Below are 26,077 nucleotides of genomic sequence, written 5' to 3' on the forward strand. Positions count from 1 at the left end.
TTTGGACTGGAATCTCATTTGAAGCTTGAACTAAACTTATTTTCAACAATAGCCTCCTGAATACTCACCGGTATATAAAGGATGTCAACCAGGTCAGCGAGAAAGTCTTGCAGAACTTAAAAACATGCTTCGTGAAGGATATGAATGTATTCCTCATATTTTTATTCAAAATTTGTTCCTTTCCCTTTCAAATTGTATGCAAACAATATTGATGTTTATTGTTGTTTTAGGGCATAATACCCGATATTGTTTGTAATTAGTTTCGATTTAGTTTAAATTTATAAACTAAGGGAAGAAACAACGAAAATAAGATACACAGAAAGGCTAGAGTAAGAGATGGACAATAAACATGAAATAACAGAAACAATAGAAGAAGAATGGGGAAAATTTAAAAATGCGATGATAAAACAGATAAATCAATATGTGGAACTACAAGAAATAACAACAGAGGGAAACGAACATCTTGGTGGAACGATGAAGTGAAAAGAGGAAAAAAAAATAAATTACGGAAAGAATACATACAAGACAAAACACAACAAAAATATGGAAATTATAAGAGACAATGAACAAAAGTTAAAGAGATAGTTAAGAAAGAGAAAAAGGAAAGTTGGGAAAAATTCGGAGAAAAAATGGAAGAAAACAGCACAGAAGACGTAAAATTATTTTATAGAACACTGAAAACCCTAAGAAGCAACACAGAAACGAAACTGAAACAAATAATGAACAAGGAAGGAACAATAATAAATGATGATAAGACAATAATGGAAAGATGGAGGGAAAATTTCCAGCTGATACTGAATGGAAATCAAGCGAATACAATGGAGAAGAAAACCCACATCAAGAGAGTATCCATGAGAAACACGGAAAATCTAGAAACTGTAGAAAAAGAAGAACTGGAAGAAGCAATAAGAAAGATCAAGATTGGAAAAGCACCAGGAAGCGATGAAGTAGCACCAGAAATGAAGAAATATATAAGAGTAAAAGCAAAAAGGTAAATTGTTGTACATATATAACCTAATATGGAAGAGAAAAGTAATACCCAGAGAATGGACAAATGCAGTAATTATACCTATATACAAGAAAGGAAGCACAAGAGACTGTAAGAACTATAGAGGTACATCACTACTATGTGTAGCAACAATAGTATACGAAACCATAACAGAAAAGAAAGGACGTACAAAGTGGATTCAGGAAAGGACACAACATACAAGACCATATATTCACCATGCAACAAGTAATAGAAAGAGCATTAAAGAAAAACAGAGAAATATATCTGTGCTTTATAGACATGGAAAAAGCATTCGACTCAGTCAAAAGAAAAGATATATGGGAAAGCCTAAAGAAGAAGCAAGTAAGTAAAGAAGTGATAGAAGCAACAAAGAGTATATACGTAAAAACAACAAATACAGTAAGAATGTTAAATGTACAGTCAGAACCATTTAAAACAACTCAAGGAGTTAGACAATAGGGAAGTCTCAGCCCAGTGCTATTCATAAATGTAATAGATGAGATAGTGAAAGAATGTAAGAAAACTTTCAAGAAATACTGCATCGGTTGGAATAGAATGAAAATGATAAACGCTGAGATGTGTATATTTGCAGACGACATAGTATTAATTGCGGAAACAGCAGAAAAACTGAAATACAACTTAGAGAAATGGAACCTAGAAGCAATCAAATACAACTTAAACGTAAACAAAGACAAGACTCAGATAATGAAGATATCAAGGAAACAAGGGACGGAAGATCAAATAGAAGTAATGATAGACCAACAAAAAATAATACAGACAAATTCATGCAAATACTTAGGAACAGTAATCAACAACAAAGGAGACATCGAGGATGATCTTAACAACAGAATGGAAAACTATTCCAAGCACTAAATAGAGGATTCCTTAATAACAAAGAAATATCAACAAAGACCAAGATGACAATATACAAAACAATATATAGACCTACGGTGACATATGGAGCAGAGAATTGAATATTAAACAAAAGACATCAGAGCAGAATTTAGGCAGCAGAGATGAAATACCTCAGAAGAACAATCGGAGTAAAAAGAACTGATAGAATCAGAAATGAAGAAATAAGAGAAAGACTCAAAATCAAACCGATACTCGACTCAATCAAGGAGAAAAAATTGGCATGGTTCGGACATCTAACCCGGATGGACAATAATAGACAAGTAAAAAGAGTGTGGGACGCCAAACCAATAGGGAAGAACAGAAGAGGAAGATCCATTAAAGAATGGAACAGTGAAATCTCGCAGATACTGCAGAGTAAGGGTAAGATTTGGCAGAAACAACACAGATGGCACCCAGTAGGAAGTATTGGTATTGTAATTTAATGAATTGTATTATAAACGGCCCAACACCCAAAGGTACAAATGGGTCTACTGATTAAGTAAAGTAAGTAGTTTCAATATTACACTATTTTCTTTTGTAGCCTTTTAATTGAATAAATTATGCTAAGGAACCAAGCAGTAAGGGTCATTTTTTATTTTAAAAATGAGAGATGTTGACTATATAATATGAAACCGTGCATAAAACTTCCAACCATTTTTTATTTTCGGAAATTTATAGGGTGGCCAATTTTTTTGGCCGGTCAGTGTATATAGAGTTTCTAAAAATTTCATACTTAGGTAACTAGAAAAATATAGACCGCACCAAAAAAATTTAAAAAATTGGCAAAAAAATATAATAAGTTATCGTATTTAAAAACAATGTACAATGGAACGAAGTATGTGATCTTCTTACCTTTTACTAAAACAATAACAGAATACAACTGAAAGAGGTAAAGAAGTAGTAAAGTTTTATACTAATTTTTTATCTTGATCCCCTTGATTAATCCCCTTGATCTCCTTAATCTTGGTAGTTCCAACAACTGTACTTTATAACGATAAGTATATATTTTGCATACAATAGGCTACCCTAATGCGTTTCATACGATTGCTTAATAATAAACAAATAAACAAATGAGTGTCACCTTCATAGCTCACTAATCCATCACATGTCCGTGTGTCTGTACTAGAACTCTTAACACAACAGTTTTAACATTTTGAAATTTGGTAGCAACACAGGTTCTGTTTTATTGAAATAAAATCGGCCAATAGGTTTTCTTTTCATCATATAAATTTTCTTCTTCTTTAAGTATGTTTCGTAAACTTATCTACTTTAGCTTTCAACGCTTCCTACTCGTTAAACCATAAGTCCTCGAGATCTCAGGCATTAGATAAATCTATTAGGGCAAGTTAGTATATGTTCTATATGGCGTCATATTCGCATTTATTATCTGTTTCGTGTATATTCCCCACTTTTTTTTTATTGGTTCCGACTGGTGACACCTCGGTTCTTATTCGTTTCACTGATCTCTATATACATATATAGGCCAGAAACTGAAGCTTTTCACCTCGCAATTTTAAAAAAAATGAGTCGATTTTTTTGAAAATTTGAGAATAAGTGGTGGATAGTCCAAGGATCAAAATCTATATGATTCCGAAAGGCACTTTTAGCATGGAAATGGTTGCCACCCCATCTCGGGGGTGGACATTTTTTAGTAAATTTTGGCCGCAAAAGTTGATAAAAACATTTATTTTAAGCAAAAAATATTTTATACATTTTTTTGATAAAATTAATTGTTTTCGATTTATTCGCTATCGAAAGTGTTATTTGTATAGAAAAAATCAATGTTTTTCGATATACCTACTCATTTACGATTCACTCAATTTTTGCGGTAAAAAAAATTTTTTCAAACCTAGTTCTTGGGAATTAAATGGCCTACAATTTTATATTGAAACATTTTGTCGTATCTCTGATGCTAATCATTCTATTATGAAGAAAGTGGCAACTTAAGAAAATGGAATTTTTTACCAAACTCCAAAAATTCGTTATTCGCTTTTAACTCCAGTTTTTTAAAAACTAATCATTCTAAGCCAGTTAAACGTCTAATAGAATCTATTAATCAGTGGCATAGATGACAGGCCCGCAGGGCCCGCAAGGCAGGGGGCCCCGACGTTAGTAGGGGCCCCTTAAAGCCTTCAAGCTTAATACATATATTTTCTTTAAATTGAAAACCGAAACATTTTGTTTTTTTTTTCATTAATTCTTGATACCACTCAAGATATTTCAAAACACGATCAGCAAAATAATTTACCATCCAAAGTAGAAGTTGTTGAAAGTGTTTTGGGATTTATTCGCATATTATACCAAATTGCAGAAAGTCTTGTAAATTAAATTTTAAAATTTATACAATCAAAGCACCTTTCCGTACCAACTGCAGAGGAAAGGGTTATGATGGGACCTTATGAGTGGTGTATATTCAGGCATACAAAGGTGCATAACTGACATTGAAAAAACAGCTTCCTATGTTCATTGTGCATTAGGGTGTATCATAATAAATACTCAAATAATGAATTTTCGAAATTCAAACTTTCAAGTTGACAAAAAGTTGCCTCTTACATTACTCTTTCAGGGAAAAAAAGTTTTGTTTTAATTAAAACATATTTAGGTCTCCCGGAATCGACTTAAACTTTAGAATTTTTTCTCAAAAACACGATTTTTCATCTGTTTTTAAATTTTATATTTTTATTGTCAACTTAAAAAAAATTCAAACTTTCAAGTTAATAAAAAGTTGCCTCTTACATTACTCTTTCAGGGAAAAAAAGTTTTGATTTAATTAAAACATATTTAGGTCTCCCGGAATCGACTTAAACTTTAGAATTTTTTCTCAAAAACACGATTTTTCATCTTTTTTTTTATTGAAAATTAAATTTTATATTTTTATTGTCAACTTAAAAAATATTAAGTACGTGATAACAGTGAACAATAAAAATTAGGATAATTTCTGTAACTAAGCATAAAGTCACCCGGAATCTTTATGAAAATCTCAATTGTAACAACGAAAAATCGAGGTACGAAATTTATTAAAGAAATACAAAAGTTTACTTAAAGATTACAGATAAAAAGTTGACAAAGAAAAATCTTTAAAATGGTTCTTTATTTCATCTTGAAGGATGTTGGCTAAACAAATCCAGTTAGCCTTCAAAGCCACAGGTATTGTAATGCTTCTTCGATCTGGAACCAAGGGAATTTGTTAGGGCCAGTGTCAGATTGTAATTATAGTACTAATACTAAGTTACTATTCAAAATAGAATGCTGTGATGTAATCCTAAATAAGTATGAAATAAATCTTAGCTGTAATTTATTTTTGCAATACAGCTGTAGCAGATGTGTACTGTCGCTTAGTTTCAAACTTAGGAAGATACTTTCTGTCTAATAATCTTGATCTTATAAAGCCTTCTCGTTCTTGAACGCCACAAACGTGCTTAGAAGCTGCAGTAACTTCCTTTACAACTCGTTCTACCGCTTGAGTGTGAAGTGGTATTTTGAACTTTTTTCTATCACTGCTTCCTGAATTAACAATCATCTCAATCTCTTCTTTGCTGAAGTCAGCTATAAGTGGTGGTTCTGTAACTGTGGTGGATTGCCAGTCAATGAGATCGATGTAGTCTTCTGCCTCAAAATTAACTTGTGGTGGTTTGAAGACTCGATGTGCCCTTGTTTCTGTCTGTCGAGCTTTTTCTATTCCTTTGCCTGCCAAAGCTATTATATGATTTCGAGAATCAAGCAACATCCCTAAAAGGATGTGTTCAGGATGAGCCATAAAGGCGTTTCTTTGCAAGGAAGACTGAGCCGCAGCCTTCAGTTCACTGTCTAAAACTTGGTGCACTGTACGATGAAGAAAAAGTGTTGTGATGCGTGGATAATTTTAGGACGACATTTCATGGTAAACCATGAGTTAGCATAGACTTTCAAGACGAACTCAGCAAGCTTTCTAAGTTGTGGGGTTGGTTCAATAGTTGAAATATACAGACGTAAGCTTCTATTTGCTAATGTCAGCCACCGGGCGTGGGACAAGTTTCCGGGGTTTCTACTGGCCAACTCAGAGGGACATTCACCTTAGACTACAGCCTGACATATATCCCAAAGGTATTTCTGGTCCGTACTTAAGTCTTTACTATCGACTTCTGGGAAGGTGCTATCTATTTTGTCATAAATAACAACCGGGAAGTCTTGGCAGTTGGTCAAACCTTTGCCTATTGGCCCACTGAATGATGTTGGTCCTGTGGTTGGACCGTCAAGAGCAACAAAAACTTTCCTCAGAGGCAATTCGTTTAAGTGCAACATACATATTACTATTTGGACCGGATGTTTCAATGCGCGTTCAAACAACGAAACTGCTCCTTGCAATGTTCCAGTATTCGTTGCCGTACCATCACATCCAAGCGCTTTGATATTTGAGTTATCAATGGAGTTATCACTCATGTAACTTAATATTGATGATACTATATTTTTCGCAGATCCACTGTTTGGAGTTACATGACCGAAATATGCTGAACCTGGTTCCTCGACCTAAGATATGTGTTCTTCTTGTATGGTTTTACGGACAGATTTCCCACGTACAATTTCTTTGATTATGGTTTCATCCTTCCTACCATCGAAGTAAAGAGCAATTATTTCGTTTGTGCGAGTTGAATTAATACTTCGGCGGTACTTTAACCTTTCACGAAAAATCTTGGACTTGTCAATAACTGCGGCTTGGTTTTCTGGTGATGTGACATTCAAATCTTGTAGAAGAGCACTTGCTAGTTGAGCACCTGCTCTGTTTGAAGTGCCTCTGCGATCACATGCCCAAGAAAGCAATGACAGATTCACTGGCAGGCCTTGTTTTACTTTCACGCTTGGACTTTCAATTTTGTTTCTTAGAGGAGTTATTTTAGAACCTTGAACTTTTTCATCAGGCCTACTTGATTCCTCTATGGATTCATCATCAGAGTCACTACTAAGAATATCCACATTTATTAAATCAGGTGGAGTAGTTAGTTCCACATTCCTACTTAATTTAGATTGCAGGGACTTTTCCTTCCGTTTGTTTCGTTTTTCAATTTTTTTAGTCTCTGCTTGGTCAATACCTCCGATAATCATCATCCTCAATTTCCGTTGGTCTGTCAAGAATGCATGTTCTAATTTTGGTACTTTTCTTGGAGCTGGGCACAAACATTTGTCTAGTTCACTACATTTGCATGAACAAATATCAAAAAGACTATTATCAATGTCAGATCTAAACTTTTCAACTGCAACTTTAAAACTCTTGGCATTTTTTGTGTTACAACCTGAAGATTTTTTAATCTTTTCACACCTCTCATACAATTGTAGAATCATAAAAACAATATTGTTAGTAGATGAAGCAGGTATTGATGATTTTTTCCAAATTTGCTCTAACTTATGTGTCACTCGCATTGCAATTAACTTTTTCTGTGGTTGGTAGCATCCTTCAGATTTCAACTGATTTCTCACCCATTCAAAATACCTCAGCACGTCACTTTTAGTAGTTAAAACATTAATATCACTAATGTCAAGAGGCTGTCCGACTATAGGAGCTTCAGTGTATTTCCTCGTTGTTATAGTGTTTGTCTTTTTACTCATGATAGAAAAACAACAAAACCACACGGAATTCATAAGTCATAAACCACACACACTAAACAAAACACACTGAAATACATGTAATAACGCGCAAACCACGTGGTGTCAGATTGAACGGTGGAGTCAGACTAACAGAAACAAAGGGTGTGAGTGAGTGGTGGCGGGGAGCCAGACGCCAGACATCCGGTGACTCACAAGTCAGTGCCAGCTGCCCGTCTCATTGACCCATGGCATTAAAATACAGCACTGTAATGATTGTATTAGAATTTTTTAGGTTGAAATAGCATATCTTAAAGTATAAAACAATCATTATATAACTAATAAGAACCAAATGTTGACAATATTAAAGTTTAAAATGTTATTTTATAATTTTTCACAATTAGGGGTAGTCTTCACCCTTAAAAAACCAAAAGCGTACAACGGCTCAATATAGAAAATTAACTAGAGGGTAAAATGAGCCTAATCCCAAATTTTTGTACAAATCAATGCTGAACAAAAAAATTGCGAGGTTTTGCCACTTTTTCCATGTTTCCATGAGTGGCTTTCCATTTCTTTTGACGATTCTTTATTAGCCATTTCTGAACCTCGTTTTTCGTAGCATCTTTAGTGATGCCACTGAAATAAAAGGTTATTCGTAGCATCTTTCAATAGTTTCCAGTAAGATTTTGAATTAGCGGTTCACATAATTCTCTGTCAAAGAGAGGTCTCCTAACTTCTTGTTGTTTCGTATAGTGGTTGCTGATATCGTACTCAGATCTGTCAGGTATGTTACTATAAAGGGCAAAATACATTACATTTCAATTTTACACCTTACTCTAGTTTAATCAATAGATAAATGAAACTTAATCCATGTTGTATTAAAAATAAATTATCAGACTAGTTATGCAGAAAAAGAAGTTGTTGAAAAATATCATTTATTATGGCGTAAGTAACAACTACCTACAAGCGTAGATATATATCTATCTTGTATATGACATTATATATATGTTTCACAAAAAACCGAAAAATTATTTTTTAATATTTATTTTTAAAATATATTTGCTTATCTAATCATATATTGTTTCGAGTATTCATTGGAACGATTTCATTTGAATTAAAATGTAAAAACTAAAGGTCGCATTCAACACAGTTCCCCTTTAAACTTATCTTCGAAAGGATAAGCTATTTTTAAATATATTTCTTCTAGATACCCACGGTTTATCCGGAATTTTATACTTCTATGTGGCAAATATGTCTAACTGAAAATAGGTTCAAGATTTGTGAAATAATGTTGAAAGTAGAAAAAAGAAAAATGCATCTTAAAAATATTTCTTCTTATTACTATCGGTTAAGCTGTTAGAATATTTTTATCATGTTCGATTCCGGTGCCTAGGCTTTTAGGGGAGTGATTAGAACGAAAATATTCATTGTTTCGGAAAAATTCAAACCAGCTAATATTTTTCTAAAACTTTTTTTGTTAGCTTATATACATGTTAAAGAGATCTAAAAAGTTCTACTCGCAGATTTGGCCGCTAATTGTTTATTAATTGTTTAAACAATAACAATTGTTTTGTATAAATAATTTTAAAAATATCGTTAAATTCATCATTTTACTTTGATCAAATATGTTTCTATTTTGTTTTTGATTATGCTGAATCCGAATATGGCATTGCAATTTGAAAATTCTGATTCAGAAGCTATTATACAGTATATCTGCGTAGCTAGGAACCACATGGGAAACTTTTTTATTATAAATTTTACGAAAAAAAGTTATTCTTCGTAAAATACTCTGGATAGTCAAAAATCTAAAACTCAACCACCAGATATCAAATTTTATCAATTTTATACGAGTTATGTCAAAAATATGAATTTCTTTAAAGAGTAAAGTACTTTTTATTCTAGAATATCAAAAAAATGCTATTATGAAAAGTTGTTTGAAATTAAAAACTATATTTTAATATACAATTACATTATTCTAATCGAAATAGTATATTACATACCTAGCGGGAATGTACTCTATTTCAGCCGAGCGGCAAGGTAGTTTATCGAGGTGCGAAGCACCGAGGTAAACTACAGACGCGATGCTAGTTTAGGCTATTTTACTCACAATCGGTTAGTAGTTTATGGATTTCTAATACTCACAATCTACCAATAATAATTTCGTTTCAAATATCTGTATCCATTTTCATTATGTGATAAGATGAATTATTTTAAGTACTCTGTGAGATCGTTGCTAGGTAACAAAACAAGTTTGTTGAATCTGACATTTAGGCGATACACGACGCCATTAACTGTACATATAATCAAATTGAAATCTTAAAAATCTTAAAGTCTTACTTAAACTGTTAATAGTAATCATAATTCCAATGTAACTATTAATATTTATAATTCCAAATAGTTTTCTTTTTGTTATTGTTGTTGTTGTTTCTTAATTAAATAAATGTTGAGTGTATTCTATTCTTTCTAAACCATCTTTTAATCAAAAATGACATTGACATTTGCAGGTAGAAAAGTGACAGATAGACTGGGAAAGTAAAGTAAGTAATAAGTCGCTTCGTGATTACTTCAAAGGTTAGAAATCCATAAATTACTAACCGATTGTGAGTAAAATAATTTTTCAATTTTTTTTCAAATTACGGATACCCATCCTCATTTTCTTACAATTATTGTAACTATTTTATTACCGATTTTACGACAAAAAGTTATTCTTCATAAAATGCTGTACCTGGTCTAAAATCTATGATACAACCATCAGATATCAAACTTTTTCAGTATTATACGAGGTACGTAAAAAATATGAATTTTTATTTAAGAGTCAAGTGCCTTTATTATTCACAATATTTTAATTAGAAGGATGTAGTTGAACACTGAAACATATTTTTGAATTCCAAACAACTTTTCTTTGCAACAATTTTCGATATTGTGAAATATAAAGTTACTTTACTCTTGAGTGAAATTCATATTTTTTGGCATACCTCGTACAAAATTAATAAAATTTTATATTTGATGATTGCATCTTAGATTACATACGATGTAGAATGTATAGTATTTTATAAAGAATAACTTTTTTTCGTTAGACTGATAATAAAAAAGTTATCAATAGGTTCCATGTTACACAGACATACTGTATAAGAGCTGAAAAAAATTTTTTGTTGAACATTTATTATTGTTGAAGATTATTGTTAAATTTTTTTTTAGATAAGTTTTACAGAAAAAAGTTTTTATCACTTTGTATAAACATTTTTTTAGCTGGTAATTTTCGGTTTTTTTATTACATTTTTGTTATCTTTCTTAATTTTCTCAAAAAGAAATAGTTTATTTTATTTCGAAGGTAAAATAATTTAGTACATTTTAAAGACTACATCCTGAGCTTTAAAAGAACACCTATAAAACTGTAATAGATGTATTAAGAATTGAGTAATGCCATCTTAAAGTGGTGTTAATTCTCTAAAACTATGAAGTTTTCAAAAATTATATTTTTTGAGACGTCGTATCATTTGAATTAAATTTTTGAGATTTTTTTTGAATGAAACGTCGTTTAGTAAGATGATTGAAAGGTAAGTTGTGCAAGATTGAGAGTTTAATAAAAAAAATTGTATTAGTTACACATTTTAAATCATTTTTAAACAAAATTCATGTAAGTCTCATTTTCAGCCCACACCGTACTTATGCCAATACATTTTGTTTCTTTTTGTTGTAACTCTAAGATAGCTTAATTATTCTTCTTTCATGTTCAATTTGTAAAATTTCATTTGATCGATAAGTTAAAGAATTACATTAAGATAACTCAACCGTGCACTTCGCCGTACGCTAGTTTACACTGCGCCAATGTTTAGGAGAAGGGTGACTTTAGAGTTATAAATAAAAAATTATAGAAGATACAGATTTAATTTTAGAAAAATCGTTATATACGGTTTTTTTTTTGTAAACTTTTCTGAATTTTTCAATGGCCAAGTCAGTTATTTTCAAAAATTTACATTTTCGAAATTATTTAAAAAAAAACATCTAATTTCGTAGTTCATTTGTTTAATAAAAAATTAAGCACCCACTTCTCGAGTAGAACTTTTTGATATGTTGTTTATTAAACATTTCTTAATGAAATTACAAAAAGTTCTTATTTGATTTTTTCCGAAGTGAAAATCAATATGCACTCCCCTATTGATGCCCTGTCCACCACGACGGTTTCGCTTTCTATGCATTAAACTTATTATTATTGTTTTTTTTTCATATATAGTAGATATTCTGCACTTTAAAGTTATATCTACGCCTCCATATTTCGTTTTCACAAACCGCTCCGAATATCTTGCGTACCTAATACTTTTCTTTCAAAAATAGGTAGAGAGGATTAGTCTGTTTTTGTTATGGTCAATGCCTCTGATTCATATGTAAGAACGAGGAGTATCAGATGCTTTTATTTTGATTTTGAGCCACTGACTTGGTTAAGATTTCATGAGCTCCCACGCTGTCTTTGCTTGTTTCAATATTATTATTTTATATTTAAACTACATTACTTGTTCTAGTATCTGACCCTCCAGTTCCAATTTACATCTCAGTAGATTTTTGAAGTTATACTTTTTAGGCGCGATTGAGAGTAAAATTTCATAATACTGCGCGCATGCGCACACAGAGAGTATGGTATAAACCTTATAGGGGATTTGATTAGGTGTTAAAATCATCTGTCAATAACTGTTCAATATGGAGATTTTGGATAAACAAATTAATGTTGTGTATATTAGTTTTTATTGTTGTGATGGCAGAGAAAAACGTAAGTTTATAATATTATAGTGACTTGTTAAATAGTTTTTAAAAGCGACAGGTACGTAATAATTGTAAATGTTTCAGTATCCTAATAAAAAATTTCATCCTATTTGGAAAATTTAAAAAGAACTTACCAAAATATTATGTAATGCTTTAATTTACATCATTTGATTACCATCAAAATTTCTATCAATATTCAACTAATATGTTGTTTTCTTACTCTATGTTTTGTTGTATTCTAATATTTCTTTCAATTCTAAATAATTTCAGTTTAAAATCAAAATTATTTGGTTAAATTCAGAACCGTCAAAAGTTTAATCCGTTTAGTTAGTTGATCTTCGCATATGATGACACATGGTCTCCGTGGGTAAAAGTTTAAGGTGAATGAATTTCAATACTAACTGCGCTGATAAGCGGGTTAGAACCCCAATGGAAACTTTTATTTTTTTATTTTTTTTTACATTTTATGATTGAAAGTATATTTTTTATATAATTTTTTTTCAGAAAATACGTATTTGGTTAAAATTTTTCCTACATTGTTCAGAAATCATTTGTGGCATTTTTCAATGTGCTTGTGTGTGTTTTATTCTTTTATTATTTTAATTTGCCCTGTTTTAATAAAAAATTTTAAGAAGTAGTAAGTATTAAAATTAGTTTAATATTTAAATAAAATATAAATAAACTGTTTAAAGTATATTAATTTCGTTGAAATCATATAATAGGAGTATAACTTCGTACGTGCTTACAAAGTACGCACACACACACACACACACACACACACACACACACACACACACACACACACACACACACACACACACACACATTCTTTTTTTTATTTTCTAACTATGCATGTTGTCTTTTGAATGATGAATTACAAAATTCGCTTCTGAACTAGAATTCTATGAAGTTACGCTTTCTGGTATCTATAATAATTGATAGGTTCTACTTCATCGTAAATTAAAATGGCTTTAAATGTTATAGACCCAATAAATTTTATATATAAATGTTATATCCCGCGTACCAACAAAAAGTTGTTTAATAGCAAGCTGAAAATTCGTTCAGAGCTTAACGGTGTCTAGTCGGACAAATTTTGATGTATGGGAACACTGGAACAGGGGAAGTTTTAATTGTGGAACAATTTAAAAATTTGGAACGTCGAACTACGAAAACGTTCCGTGTATTTTGTCGGACAGAACTTCCAATTGATTTGTTACCATTTCATTAAACTCTCATGCAAAAATCAGACTGGTGTTTATCACCAACTTGGCATTTTAATGAGTGGAACACGACGAACATGTCAAATGACAGGAATCATGTTGATTAGTAATATCAGTCTGATTTTTGCATGAGAGTTTAATGAAAGGGTAACAAATCAATTGGATGTTCTGTCCGACAAAATATATGGGAACTTTTCGTAATCTGACGTTCCAAATTTTTAAACTGTTCCACAATTAAATCTTCCCCTGTTGCAGTGTTCCCGTACATCAAAGTTTGTCCGACTAGACTTTGTCCGTTAAGCTATTAACAAATTTTCAGTTTGCTATTAATCAACTTTTTTTGGTACGCGGGATCCAGGTCTATTATCTTTTTATATAGACATGCTGTTATTTTTAGTTCCAAATTTGATATTTACTAGTTTCTGAATTTAAGAAAAAATATCTTGTTTATATCAGGTATGATTTCTCAAACTTCGTCAAGTATCAGAGATATATTTTTTAAAAAACGTTTTATTTGGTATTGAGGGACAGTTCAAACTACATATAATTACTTACGCACATCGCATTTACATAATATATGTATATACATAATCACTCCTCATATACCGTTAGGTGTCAAGAGTTGGTGCATCAAACATTTTATAAATTTTTTCCATTCTTTTTTATTCTGTTCTATTTGTTTTGCTTCATGCTATGAGATGCTTATACTTTTAAGTACTTCTGCCATGTCTCTGTTCCAGGCTTGAACTAGAGGTCATCCTCTATTTTCGCTATCGGTATTACCAATAAAACGTCACGTCATAACATCCATAAAAATCGGACGTCTGCGCTGGATGGGCCATGTTGAACAGATGTTGGAGACACACCAAAATATATAATGAGGCAGATACCAGTAGGGAAAAGATCAAAGGGAAGACCCAAACTTAGATACATGGAACAAGTGGAACAAGATCTGAAAACACTTGAGATTATCCACTGGAAGAACAAAGCAAGGAACAGAACAGAATGGCGGAAAATCCTAGAACAAGCCATGACCCAAAAAGTGTTGTCGAGCTACTGATGATGACGATTACCAATAAAAGTTTTAATATCAGGCCAATATTTTTTTCACTATTGTGTCTAGCAAATGTTTAATTTTGAGCCTATTTTTTATTTCACTATTTTTGATTATGTTTATTATTTTTCGTTGTTTGGCAATTTTTCTTAATCACAATATTTTGTGTTCTTGTACGTTACCTACTTATTTCTTGTCACTTTCCCTCTTTTCAGTTCTATTGGCACTTCTATATAGTGTTGCCCAAATGCAAGACCAAGACGATACTTAAACAGTCTTGGTCTTGGTCTTGCGCCAGTACACCTAGTCTTGGTCTTGGTCTTGGTATTGCGCTCCCGGTCTTGGTCTTGGTCTTGCAGCAAGAGTTTTGCAAGTCTCGCAGTTGCCTATTATCCTATTGCATATCTTTGAACAACGTAACAGAGAGGTAAATTTTAAGCTGGAATATCATAGTCATAGTGAAGACCAGCCAAATTAATAAATATCTAGGCCAGCGGTTCTCAATCTGTGCTGCATGTACCACTGGTGGTACATATAACAGAGAGGTACATTTTAAGCTGGAATATCATAATCATAGTAAAGACCAGCCAAATTAATAAATATCTAGGCCAGCGGTTCTCAATCTGTGCTGCATGTACCACTGGTGGTACATATCATTATTTGCGGTTCTACACAAAACGCAAAAACAGCCAAAATCAGCACCACAATTATTAGAGTTAATTAGATTACCTAGCTATTTCAGTTGTAACAAAAATACCAGTTCGGTGGTAACAAAAATAATAAAAAGTATTTTTTGGTACATGACTCAAAAAGATTGAGAATTACTGATCCAGACAATTGAAACCGGATGGGGTTTGAACCCACGATTTAAGTGATCCGTACCTATGTTCTAACTAACTAAAGTTTATTAGAAACATGTATGTTATTATCAAATATAAGCGAACGAATAAACAAACATAATGTTAAGAAAATATGAGGCAATCGTTTTAATTTCAGTATTTTATAGATGCTAGAATATTTTACAGAATGATGCTCTCTGAGAAAAACAAAGTTTGATTGGTACCTACACCCGGTGTACAATGACAATAATTGATTTGTCTAGCAACAATATTATTATTCAGCGATATCTATAAAAATAAGACAACATAATAAAGAAAGTCACTTAAATCGGACAACAGGTTTAGAAATTCGAGACATTAACAATGACCCGCTTATAAGGTGGTGCGTAAATTTTTTGGAAAAATGTATATCGTAATTAAATAATATTTCGGAATTTTGTTAGGATATCGGGCATTATCTGTTCTTTTGTCTCGGTATCATACTTTTAAATATTATACGCGCTGTTTAGGAAAATTTTGTTTAACCGAGTGACCTCATAGCACATTCAGCAAAAACAATACATATTGTATAATAGTCTTACTATTCTATATACCGACAAGGTTTGTGGTGTTTAAATTACTAGAAAATTAATAATGAAAAAAATTAATTACTTACTTATTAGGTATATCTTTTATCAGCTAAGGCTCTTGTGACATATTTTTAAAAAGTTTGGATACGATATTCGATATTACTATCGGCGTCGTAAAGCAAGAATGTTATTTTATGATTAGAAGGCGACTATTCTCATAACCCGGACAATTAATTTTAGAGTGTCAATGACGTGTCAAATGTGTCAAGTGTTCTTTAAATAATTGATATTTTGATTCGCTATGTATGTTTATGGTATTGTTCGTAATGCGCATAAGTCCAATTTTCAAAATTTTTGTTACATTTTTGTTTTTTTTTTTCTTATAGAATATCTAAGAATATAGTCGAACTAATACACTCCCTAAAACGACCCTCAGTTCTAACTACAAGACGCAAGAGTCTCGCAGGCTTAGTCTTGTTCTTGTTCAAGTCTTGCACTGTAAGTCTTGGTCTTGGTCTTGCTAAAATTATAGGCGGTCTTGGTCTTGGTCTTGGTCTTGGTCTTGCGAAAACGCAAGAACAAGACCAAGGCTGCAAGACCAAGACCGATTTTGAGCAACACTACTTTTATATTTTGTTCTCATTTTAGACTACGTAGAAATAACCCTAGGATAGCCATGCTGATCGCCAACATCCGAAACGGGTATGCATCATAGGAAGAAGAAAAAACAACCAAATATCTTTTTCGGGTAACAGATAATAAAGTGATAATCGCCAAGATAATATCAAACTTCCCTTTTACGGATAAAGCACACCGAGAAGAAGTTGCTTTTTGCATGTAAATTTACTTTAATTTTTGACTTCGACGTTTGTTTAAAAGTAAATTAAAACCAATAATGTCATATTAGTTATTGTTTATACAAACACATTATATTTATATGTACATTTTTTATCTATTTTAATTTACAATCTGGGGTAAGAGTTCATTTGGTTAAGACCGCATAAGTGGCTACCACGACTAATTCTGATGTAACCAAGTTCACCCCAGCTGGTTCCCCATGAGTGTTTAACGATAAAGACATCATTAGTGTATCCGACAGCAAGAACTCCATGGTTAAGAGTGGTTCCACAATTTTTGTTGTTGAAAATTCCACCTCCATAAAGCTGCCACGTATCTGCATCTACTGCTATGGATATTGGACCTACACTAGCTGAAAAAGAAATTGAATTATTGTTACTATAAATAATAATATAAATAACTTATAACTATACATCACAATTATTATTTTTTTGACAAACAATTACATCAATTCCTTTTCTACTCCTGGTACTCCCTGGCAATCGTGGAACTATCCCAATATTTGTCAATTAGTACAGTAAAGCCAATGGCCACCAGTTTCCTGCTAGCTATAACATAGCTTTAAGAATATTCCTTGTATCTTAGAATTTGAGAATTACTAACTACTTTAATGAAGCTATTAACTTACCCAATAAAGAAAAAAAAAGGCACAGAGAACAATAATATAAAAGAATTTATACAGATAGCACAAGAATATTATAACAACCTATACAGTACAAAACAGAAACCTACACAAGGAATCCTTAAGCAACTACAAATAAAAATAAAAATGTTATTTCCGACTTACAATGAGAAATCAGTAAGAATGAGATAAAAGAGAACTCAAGGAGATGAAGAATAATAAATTGCCAGGAAAAGACGGGATAACTGTAGAATTTTTAAAGAATGGTGGGAAAACAGCTAGAGAAGTTTTGTACATACTTATGAATAAGTTACTAAAAATACTAGAGAATACTAAAGTCAAATAAATACTAATGACAAAACAAATATCCCAATAGCTAAATACAAGAGTCTTCACTCAATGTTTACTGGTTTTCCATATATGTGGCTCTCATACATGGACGTTTACAAAGGAAAATATTGAAAAAATAGCAAATACAGAAAGATCCATGGAAAAATAAATGCTGAACATTAAACTATCAGACAGGAAAAGAAATGAATGGATAGTAGCAAAGGTTAAATAGAAGTTCGCGAAGCACATCCTAAGGCAGAAGGATGAAAGATGTACTAAGACGATTATACATTAAGAACCGTGAAACCACAAACAAAAAAGGGGATGGCCACAAATGCGATGGTCAGATGACCTAAAGAAACAAGGCGGTTCAAAATGGATGCAAATGGCCTAAGATAGAGAAGCATGGAAGAAATAAGACGAGGCCTATTATACGAGGATGAATGTTTAGGTCTGATTAGGTAGATAGATTGTTTCTAACAATAATACAACAATAAACAAAAGCATTACTAAGAATAATCCAACAATGCAAAGAAATGTATGAACTGCTTCAAATCGTGGAAGGTAATGTACAGGGCAAAAGATCAGTAGGAAGCCACCAGAACTCGTGGCTGAAAGACCTGAGAGGATGGTTTGACCTCTCATCCGCAGAAATTTTTCGTGCAGCGGTTTCCAAGGCTATAGTTGCCATTTGGATCGCCAACCTTCGAAAAGAGACAGCGCAATAAGAAGAAGAGATATATAGAGACAGATTAACTTACCAAGAGCACTAGCCAGTGCACTTTCAGTTCTGACAACATTTACGTATCCACTAATAGAAGAAACTTGTTTGTTTTGTATATTCCTGCAGCCGTCTTCTCGTGCTGTGTAGGCATATTGCTTTTCTGATGCAAGACCTTTGCTTTAACATAGGCAAAGGCATTTGTCATTAAACCACCAGCACAGCCAGAATTTGTCTTGCCGCAGTCTACCAATTCTTGTTCACTTAGTGGCACCTTTTGGTTTTTGTGAATAGCAAGTTGACCTTCTAGGGCTCCGGTCTAAAAATATATGAAAAATTTAGCAGATTCGATTAAATGTCTTTATTATTTTTTATTCTAACATTCTTATGTAGTTTTAATAATTTAGATAGTATTGTAGATACCAAATAGTAGTTTGTCGTGTGAATATCTAAAGACTACATATTATATCTATAAAATACTGAGCGGTATCAGAAATGATAAATTATAACATTACAGGCTCAAATTTATTATAGGGTCACACTGAGGAACTACAGTTACCTAAGGAAAGGAAGACCAAAATGTTTTAAAGATAAAAATGGATTTTTATTAATTCGAGTACTTAGTATAAACAAAATAAAGGAAAAGTCACTGGCAAAATCCATTTGCAACGTGAATGTACATTGCTCTTATAGTGATAATTTTCGAAGTCAATTTGCTTCTGTTATAACTTGACTGATGACAATCAACTAGTCAATAAATACGTATTTACGATTACCTTCTACCTTTTCACTTATTTTCTTTCTGCATTCACGTTTGACCAACTAGTCAGAATTACGTTTTTGCGGTTGCCTTCCACCTTTTTATCTGTTTTCCTTTGCATTCACGTTTCGAGCTTTGCCAATACTTTTTCCTTTAGTTTGATTATATTAAGTACTCCAGAATTTAATACGATTTTGAATTAGCTAGCACACGACCCCTATTCTTAGTTAAAATAAATTATCGGTTACGTCAGCACACCTCGATAGATAACGTCAGATGATATGCCACATAATCCTAATTTAAAAATAAAAATCCACCTTGTTTCCGAATTTGTCCCCAAGTTCGTCCATTCTTCAAAAAATCAATTTATTCCATAGTTTTGCCCCTTACTATATTCTGCTTGCATATTCCATCTGAAACTGAACTTGATTTTCGATATATCATTATCTCGTAATGCTTTTTCTTAAACTGTTTTCAGTTCTCTTTTATATCTATTCATTATGAGCCACTATGTTGTTTATTCTTTATATGTAGTCATATATTTTAACTAATTCTTTTGCTACTTTTCTTTTCATTTTTGGTACATGTCAGCAATAATGCTGTATCTCCAGAATCATCTGTTACCAATGTAGAATATAAGCTAACTCAGCAACTGTTTCTACTGTAAATGACACTTTTAGAATTCTAATTTATTAGATTGTTGTTAATTCTGTTCCGTACTCAAGCTTTTTAGCATTAGCTTTTAAGTGAACATAAACTTACGTGCATAGAAATCGGCCCACTTAAAAATTTGGTTATATTTGATGTCTCATATTTCTTAAATCTATTGGCCGATTTAAGTGATATTTTAAACATGTTATAGCCTGATTCTTTAACAATACCACTGTAATAATAATGTTGCTTAACAGGTACATTTTCATTGTATACCGGGTGAACCAATTAAACTGTGTTTTTTTCTCAAAGTTCGCATCACTCTGTGGAATATTCTAGCATATATAAAATACTGAAATTAAAACCCGACTATAGCCTCAGGTTTTCTTAATATTCTGTTTTTTTTATTCATTCGTTTATGTTAGATAATAAAAAAGTTAGGTACTTTAACAACTAGACATGTTCTTCATCAATACACGGTGTTATTAAATAAGTGCGACAAACTTTAAGGGTAATTCTGCATGAAAAATAGTAACAGTTGGCTTTATAAACGTACGTCCACAAATGTTTCGTTTACGAGATATGGGATGTTGAATTTTTTCTTACAAACTGACTATTTATTTATCGCTTTAAAACACGTTTATTTTAGAAACACCGTGTATTGACGAAGAACATGTGTAGTTGTTAAAGTACCTAACTTTTTTATTATCCAACATAAACGAATGAGTCAGAAAACAGAATGTTAAGAAAACATAAGGCTATAGTTTGGTTTTAATTTCAGTATTTTATAAATGCTAGAATATTCCACAGGGTGATGCAAACTTTGAGTAAAAACACAGTTTGATTGGTACACCCGGTATATAATGAAAATTTACTAGTTTAGCAACATTATTATTACAGTGGTATTTTTAAAGAATCAGGCTATAACATGTTCGAAAAATCATTTAAATCGGCTAACAGGTTTAGGAAATATGACACATCAAAAATGACCAAATTTTTAAGTGGGTCGATTTCTATGCATGTAAGTTTATTTTCAATAATAATCCATTCTTAAGCCGTCCTCTTGTACCTTACGGTGTCGAGCTAAGTGGAGAAATGCAATAATAATTCAATTTTTTCTTTTTTAATTTGTGATGGACTAATTGACAGGAAGAATATTCTATCTAACACTCTGCAATAATATAAGATCTATAAATAAGTTATTCTCCTAGGCTATCATGACTCTATTTTATTTTTGAACAAACATCTTCCCAAAACTTTCCAAAAAAATGGAATATTACTATTGATACTTACGGCACTAAAAGCCCAGCAAGATCCACAGTTTCCTTGATTTTTGACTCCCAAATCAGCTTTATTTCTCCAATCAACAGAATCTGCAAGTTCGATATTGTGATCTGCTTCGAATGTTTCAACAAAGGATATTTCTGGCCTGTTGATCATCTGAGAATTCAACAAAGCTTTAAATTCACCACTAGACCAATCGGCAAATTGGTTGACAGCAAGATAGTAGGTCTCTTTTCCATTCTCGTATTTGACATTGTGGTCTTCGATTTTCTTCAAGTTTTCTTGGAAAACTGAGAAACGAAGTTTGTCCTCGACAACAGTGTAGGATTTGTTATGTATTGCCTAGAATAGAAATAATTAATTTGTTAGTCACATTTATAATTAGAAATATAATAGTTAAATTTTAATTATACTTTAGGCTAATTTTGAAATGTTTGGCCTTTTTTATCTCTTGACGTACAAACGCAATTTTTTTAATCGATTGTGGCAAGATGTCCTAAAATTAAATGTACCGGGTGTCCCAATAAGAATGGCTCTCGGTCATATCTCAGGAACCGCTTATAGTACAGCTTTGAGAAAAAAAATTTTATAAGAAAAGTGGCCTCGGGAAAAGCCTGGAAATTATTTTCATAATTGTAGTTCCACCGCTAGAGGGCGTAATTGAATATCAAAAATTAAAAAATCAAAATTTTACCAAATTTAACTAATGAAAGGGCCCTGGAAAGCCAAACATCGTATTCTTCATAAAATTTTGCGCATATTTGATTTCACAAGTTTAAGTCTACCTGTGTAAATAAGAGGTGGGGGTGAGTGGTAACGAACCTTCTTATGAAAAAATGGCTGTAAGTCCCGTTCTCTTAAATAGAACTTTGCATACTTGTCGTGTTGGAAACAGCTGTTTTCCTTCAATGTAAGAGTGTTATTTTGGAAATAGCCTAATAAGTAATATGCCAGCTAGTAGGCGTTATTTAAATATTTTCGGAATCTAGTTTTCTTTGGAGAATATTAGAGATAAGTATGCATTTCTAATCCTGTATTACAAAATTAGACCAAATTAAAAACATAATATCGAAAATCGCATGTCGATACCTTTTTTCTACCTAGAGATATCCTAAGAAACGTGTAAATGTTAAACAACTGTTAATGTCACCGGTAAACGAAGTTAACGAAAAGTAGTGTGCTATGGAAAAAACAAAGAAACATTTTCCAGATGTAAACGTATATAATTAATTAAAACAACAATAAGACAAGCAACAATATAAAATAGAACAAAGAGATAAAAGCAATTACTTACTTAGTGACGACCTAAATGTTTAAATTGTTGCCCATCATTTTCGATGCAGCAAGCATTTACTCTTTCAAGAGTAGATTGAACAGAGGTTTTAATTTCTGCTTTCGCAATACTTTAAATGGCGTTTCGTATTCTCTAGATTCTAGATCATGTTTTCTCGAGTAAAAGCCTTAGTGGCAAAAAGAAGGTCTTTTTTCCGTCCCCATAAATAAAATTCTAAAACAGTTAAATCTGTTGCTATTCAGTCTACTCTTGAAAGATCAATTTACCAGGCTATTTCAAAAATAAGACACTTACATTGACGAAAAATAGCTGTCTTCAATAAGACCAAGTCTGCAAAATTCGATTTAGCAGAACCGGACTTACAACCATTTTTCATAAGAAGGTTCCCACTCACCCCCACCTTTTATTTGCAAAGGTAGACTTAAACTTGTGAAATCAAATATGCGCAGAATTTTATGAAGAATACGATGGTTGGATTTCCAGTGCCCTTTCATTAGGTAAATTTTGTAAAATTTGGTTTTTTAATTTTTGATATTCAATTACGCCCTCTAGCGGTGGACCTACAAATATGAAAATAATTTCCATGCTTTTCCCGAGGCAACTTTTTTTGTAAATATTTTTTTCTCAAAGCTGTACTATAAACGGTTCCTGAGATATTGCCAAGAGCCATTCATATTGGGACACCCGGTACAATCATAAAAGTAACATAAATCAGTACCTTAAAACTGGTCCATTTTTCGAAGGCAGATAGGTTGGCACTTGTGGCCACAAAAAGGGTAGCAGCAAGAATGAACAGCTTCATTCTGATTGTTCTGAAAATATAATTAATAATAACTAAATCTTAATAATATTTTGATTAAAATTTGAACTATAACGATATTTATTATCATATCATAAGTTACCACATTGTCATAACATGTCTCTCTTTCAATAATCTGGTGTATCTCAAAAATATGGAAACAATCATGAATAACTGAATGTTCTATCAAAGTAATACATCAGAGTTGAAAAATGATATGTACTTAATGATTTAATAATAATACAGGTATACAGCAATTTGGATTATAAAGCAAATGAAAATAAGATGAAAGACTTGAGAAATACACAAGAAATACAACAGAAGAAATAAAATAAACAGATGATTTAAAATAAAATCTCTGGACTGTCAAATTAAGCATAAAGAAAGAAATAACATTAAATGATCTTTATTTAATATTTGTTAACGTTTAAAATAAAAAATTATTCTGTAAATTAAAAATAAAGAAGTTACCTGTTAGTAAATTATTTAAAGAATTGGGAAGACGACAAAATATATTACATTATGCAATATTGAATAAAAAATGGTATAAAATATGTGACTTTCTTACCTTTTGTAAAAACAACAGACTATAACTTGTAGATTCAAGAAAATAGTACAACTTTTATACTAAAGTTTTTAATCTTGATCCTTTTAATATTATCTTAATAGTTTCTGCAATTATACTTCACGGCGATAAGTAAACATTTTGCATAAAATATTAATATCACAATACGTTTTATAGAAGTACTAGGAGATAAAACTGGGAAATCACCTTCAACTGGACTTATTTACATGGATATGGTACTCAAAAGTATAAGTTTAAAACCCCCTTAGCCAAATTTAGCTTCCTAGGTGGCTGCAGGTGTCTTCTATAACAAAAAATGTGTTTAAAAAACATTTTTTTGGGTCATCTTTTGCTTCAAAATTCTGAAAAACTTAATGGACATACACCTACAATTCATACTCACAGAGTCTCTGACTTTTTATTCAGATTTTTTGGATCAAAATTGAGCTCAGGAAAGATATTTCAATTTAAAAAAAAATTGGAGGCACTCTTGGGAGTGCCGAGAGAAGTGAACAATTTTTATAGTATATAAATTAAGAGCTCAATGCTTTTCCCCCATCCAAAAAGAAGTGCTATACCTATATTATATACGCGAAGCGTATGCCCTATGCGATTTATGTGTACATACACATATAATTTATATACGTACAAAATTTATTTCAGCGAAGTGATGACGGTCGCAAATTCAATATTTGTTCCCCATCCAAAAAGTGCACAACGTCTCTCAAGAAGTTTTCACTTCAAATATTTATTTCGTCGAAGCGATGATGGTCGCGATGACGGTCGGTAATTTAATACTTTTTCCCATCCAAAAAGTGCACAACGTCTCTAAAGAAATTTTCACTTCAAAAATTTATTTCGTCGAAGCGATGAAGGTCGCTAATTTAATATTTTTCCCCACCCAAAAAGTGCACAACTTCCCGCAAGAAGTTTTCACTTCAAATATTTATTTCGTCGAAGCGATGACAGTCGCGATGACGGTCGCCAATTTAATACTTTTTCCCAGTCAAAAAAGTGCACAACGTCCCTAAGGAAATTTTCACTTCGAAAATTTATTTCGTCGAAGCGATGACGGTCGCTAATTTAATAATTTTTCTCCATCAAAAAGTGCACAACGTCCCTCAAGAAGTTTTCACTTCAAACATTTATTTCGTCGAAGCGATGACAGTCGCGATGACGGTCGCCAATTTAATACTTTTTTCCATCCAAAAAGAGCCCAACGTTTCTAGGGAAGTTTTCACTTCAAATGTTTATTTCGTAGAAACGATAACGGTTGCTAATTTATTACTTTTTCCCATCCAAAAAGTGCACAAAGTCCCTAAAGAAGTTTTCTCTTCAAAAATTTATTTCGTCGAAGCGATGAAGGTCGCTAATTTAATATTTTTCCCCACCCAAAAAGTGCACAACTTCCCGCAAGAAGTTTTCACTTCAAATATTTATTTCGTCGAAGCGATGACAGTCTCGATGACGGTCGCCAATTTAATACTTTTTCCCAGTCAAAAAAGTGCACAACGTCCCTAAGGAAATTTTCACTTCGAAAATTTATTTCGTCGAAGCGATGACGGTCGCTAATTTAATAATTTTTCTCCATCAAAAAGTGCACAACGTCCCTCAAGAAGTTTTCACTTCAAACATTTATTTCGTCGAAGCGATGACAGTCGCGATGACGGTCGCCAATTTAATACTTTTTTCCATCCAAAAAGAGCCCAACGTTTCTAGGGAAGTTTTCACTTCAAATGTTTATTTCGTAGAAACGATAACGGTTGCTAATTTATTACTTTTTCCCATCCAAAAAGTGCACAAAGTCCCTAAAGAAGTTTTCTCTTCAAAAATTTATTTCGTCGAAGTGATGACGGTGGCTAATTTAATAATTTTTCCACATCCAAAAAGTGCACAACGTCCCTAAAGAAGTTTTCACTTCAAAAATTTATTTCGCCAAAGCGATGACGGTCGCGATGATGGTCGCTAATTCAATACTTCTTCCCCATCTAAAAAGTACACAAGTTCCCCGAAAGAAGTTTTCACTTTAAAAATTTATTTCGTCGAAGCGATGACGGTCGCTAATTAAATACTTTTTTCCATCCAAAAAGAGCGCAACGTTTCTAAGGAAGTTTTCACTTCAAATTTTTATTTCGTCGAAACGATAACGGTTGCTAATTTATTACTTTTTCCCATCCAAAAAGTGCACAAAGTCCCTAAAGAAGTTTTCTCTTCAAAAATTTATTTCGTCGAAGTGATGACGGTCGCTAATTTAATATTTTTCCCCATCCAAAAAGTGCACAACGACCCTCAAG

The 26,077-nt window shown here is 32.2% G+C and overlaps 1 protein-coding gene and 1 pseudogene across 2 annotated transcripts in view; both read right to left on the reverse strand.

Annotated features, from left to right (window-relative positions):
- Nucleotides 1-2,884, reverse strand: part of LOC114337602 (cathepsin L-like proteinase) — a 35,700-nt gene extending 32,816 nt beyond the window's left edge. Inside the window, exon 1 of one of the 2 annotated variants that reach the window (XM_028288093.2) lies at nt 2,756-2,884. The gene's annotated coding sequence lies outside the window, so the exon portion shown is untranslated. Of the gene's footprint in view, nt 1-2,727 lie in introns of both variants that reach the window. The other variant, XM_050657223.1, reaches the window with a different exon arrangement.
- A 13,911-nt stretch (nt 2,885-16,795) lies between these two features.
- LOC114337603 (cathepsin L-like proteinase) lies at nt 16,796-23,258 on the reverse strand (annotated as a pseudogene).
- Between the last annotated feature and the right edge of the window lie 2,819 nt (nt 23,259-26,077).

This window comes from Diabrotica virgifera, chromosome 7, assembly GCF_917563875.1.
Source record: "Diabrotica virgifera virgifera chromosome 7, PGI_DIABVI_V3a".
NCBI classification, from domain to species: domain Eukaryota; kingdom Metazoa; phylum Arthropoda; class Insecta; order Coleoptera; family Chrysomelidae; genus Diabrotica; species Diabrotica virgifera.